This window comes from Hippopotamus amphibius, chromosome 9 (genome assembly GCF_030028045.1).
Source record: "Hippopotamus amphibius kiboko isolate mHipAmp2 chromosome 9, mHipAmp2.hap2, whole genome shotgun sequence".
NCBI classification, from domain to species: Eukaryota; Metazoa; Chordata; class Mammalia; order Artiodactyla; family Hippopotamidae; genus Hippopotamus; species Hippopotamus amphibius.
This window is the reverse complement of record NC_080194.1, coordinates 4,781,638-4,784,650: the sequence shown is the minus strand read 5'-3', so window position 1 is coordinate 4,784,650 and position 3,013 is coordinate 4,781,638. Positions and strand designations below refer to the sequence as shown.

The window sequence follows — 3,013 nt, the reverse complement described above, 5'->3', positions numbered from 1 at the left end:
TCAAGCGTTAGACTTGAACATGAATTCACAAAGCCAGAATGTGTAGCCATGCATTTAATGACCTCCTGTGTTCTATCACTTCTAAATTCAAATTAAAGCAGGTAACAGAATATGGAAGATATTGAGATTAAGTATGTCTTCAGTCTCTAATTGGATCATTAAATTATATGAAAATGCCTTAAGGAATTTTTAAAGACTCATTTCCTTGGTCAGATCACCAATTGGCATGAAGAAATGCCTGGTTTTCTCTATCACATTGCCCCATTAGATTTAATTAAAGCCATATCAACTAGCTGCCAAAAAATAAGCAATACCTTATTTGGGGCAGCCAAATAACTAGAGTTTGGGGTAAGTATTAGATGTCATTATAATAAAGGGAGAATAAGAATCCCAGACCTTAGATTATCAAAGTCTACCACTTAAAGTAGCCATACAACTAGTGTTTTGCCTTCTGTATCAGGCAATGTGCTAAGCTCTGGAGGTTTTTTTCTTTTTTCTAATGATTAAGAAGGAATCCTTGAAGGAATTTATATCCTACAGAGAGGTTAAGGAATAAAGATATGTAAATAAACTAATTATAATAATAATAACATGTATTATATATTATAACATAATATATATTTCACATTACACATTATATAATTATATATAAATAGATAATATATCATTATATAATTATAACATAAAATTATAATTATATATAATAATATAGTATTTTGTATAATAATAAATTATAACAGGTGATCTAACAGACGTGCTGCGGGTTGAATTGAGGCCCTCCCAAAATTTATATGTTGAAGCCCTAACTCCCATTACTTCAGAATGTGACCCGATCTGGAAACGGGACCGTTGCTGATGTAATGAGCTAAGACGAGGTCAAACTGGAGTAGGATGGGGCCCGACGTCAACACGACGGTCGCCCGGATACAAAGACCACCGCGGGAGAAGACGGACGCGCATCCAGGGAGAGAGCCTCGCGAGCACCGGCGACACGGTACCCCGGAGGGAACGGCCTGCGGCCGCGCATGCTCCCTCTGCGCTCCTCTCCCGCAGCCGCGCCCCCCGCCCCCTAGCGGCGAGGGCGCGACGCGCGGGGACGTGAAGACGCCCCGCCCCGCCCCGCAGGCCGCAGCCTTTGGGGAGCCCGAGACTCTGAAGATGTCAGAGCCACTTTCTCCAGGAGGGGCGGCAGACTGCGTGTGCCCCTTTCTTTTCAAAAAGCCTGGGCGAGAAGGGACCGCAGGCCTACGAAAGCGCCTGACCTGCCCCCGAGGGCCCGGAGACAGCAGCAGCAGCAGCAGCGGCGGCAGCGAGGAAGGCGGCACGGTGGTCCCCCCGGAGAGGACGGGGGCGGCCCGCCGCCCGACGGCGCAGAAGGCGGCCTGCGGCGAGCAGCGCGGGCGTCCCGGCGCGCCCTGCGGGTCCACTCGCCCGGGGAGGCCCGTGGGGCCGGCGGGTGCGGGGGCGACGGCCGGCTGCGAGCTGGACACAGAGGAGGAGCGGGACGCACGAGCCATGCCTGAGCGCAGCCGGAAGACCCAGGAGCAGCTGCGGGGCGAGCAGGATGACAGGGTCTCTCGCGGAATCGGTACTTGTAAGAAGTACGTGAAGCCCCAGGGTACGTCTCTGGGCGGTGCTCCCTCCGGGATGGTGAGGAAGGGCCCCGTCCGAGCCCGCGAGCATCTGCGTGCCACCGTGCGCTGGGATTACCAGCCCGACGTGTGTAAGGACTACAAGGAGACTGGCTTCTGCGGCTTCGGAGACAGCTGCAAATTCCTCCACGATCTTTCGGATTACAAGCATGGGTGGCAGATGCAACGTGAGCTTGATGAGGGCCGCTGTGGGATCCGTGAGGACGAAAGCTATGAAGTGGGAAGCGATGAGGGGGAAACACCGTTCAAGTGTTTCATCTGTCGCCAGACCTTCCGAAACCCCCGTTGTCACCAAGTGCAGGCATTATTTCTGCGAGAGCTGTGCGCGGCAGCATTTCCGCACCACCCCGCGCTGCTATGTCTGTGACCAGCAGACCGATGGAGTCTTCAATCCAGCGAAAAAACTGATTGCTAAACTGAAGAAGCATAGAGCTGCAGAAGAGGGTGGTGCTTCCAATTTCCCAGAAGACTCTGATGAGGGTCCAATTCCCATTACTTAATGTTCCCATTATTCTCAAATCTCAAAATAGATGTTTTGTTGTTTTGAGGGGAAAAAAATGCAGATCCTTCCCTAGTACCTTCAGAGAGGGCTGGCCCTGCCAGCACCCTGATCTCAATCTTCTAGACTACAAAACTGTGAGACAATAAATTTCTATTGTTCTGGGCCACTCAGGTTTTGGTTATGACAGTCCTGAATCCACTAAAGTTGCAGCATAGAAAATCAATATACAACACTCAGCCATATTTTTATACGCTAAAAATGAACTGTCAGAAAGAGACATTAAGCAAACAACCCCATTTGAAATACAATCAACTGAATCAAATACTTAGGAATAAATTCAACCAAAATGGTGAAAGATCTGTACACTGAAAACTGTAAGACATTAATAGAAATAATTGAAGATGACACAAATAAGTGGAAAGATATTCCATACTCAAGGATCAGAAGAATAATTATTGTTAAAACCCCTATATCACCCAAAGCCATCCACAAATTCAATACAAGCCCTGTCAAATTTCCAATGGCATTTTTCACAGAATAGAATTAACAAGTATAAAATTTGTATGGAACCACAGAAGAACCCAAATAAGCGAAGTAATCTTAAGAAAGAACAAAGCTGGAGGCATTGCACTTCCTGATTTCAAACTATAGTGCAAAGCTATGGTAATCAAAACAGTATGGCACTGGCATAAAAGCAGACACAAACATCAACGGAACAGAATAGAGACCCCAGAAATAAACCCATGCATATACGGTCAATTAATTTACAACAAAATAGCCAAGCATATACAATGATAAATGATAGTCTTTGCAGTAAATGGTGTTGGGAAACTGAATAGCTACATGCAAAAGAATTAAC

The 3,013-nt window shown here is 46.8% G+C and overlaps 1 pseudogene; it reads left to right on the top strand.

Moving 5' to 3' along the window:
* The first annotated feature begins 1,158 nt into the window (after window positions 1–1,158).
* LOC130829414 (E3 ubiquitin-protein ligase RNF113A-like) lies at window positions 1,159–2,152 on the top strand (annotated as a pseudogene).
* Window positions 2,153–3,013: the final 861 nt, after the last annotated feature.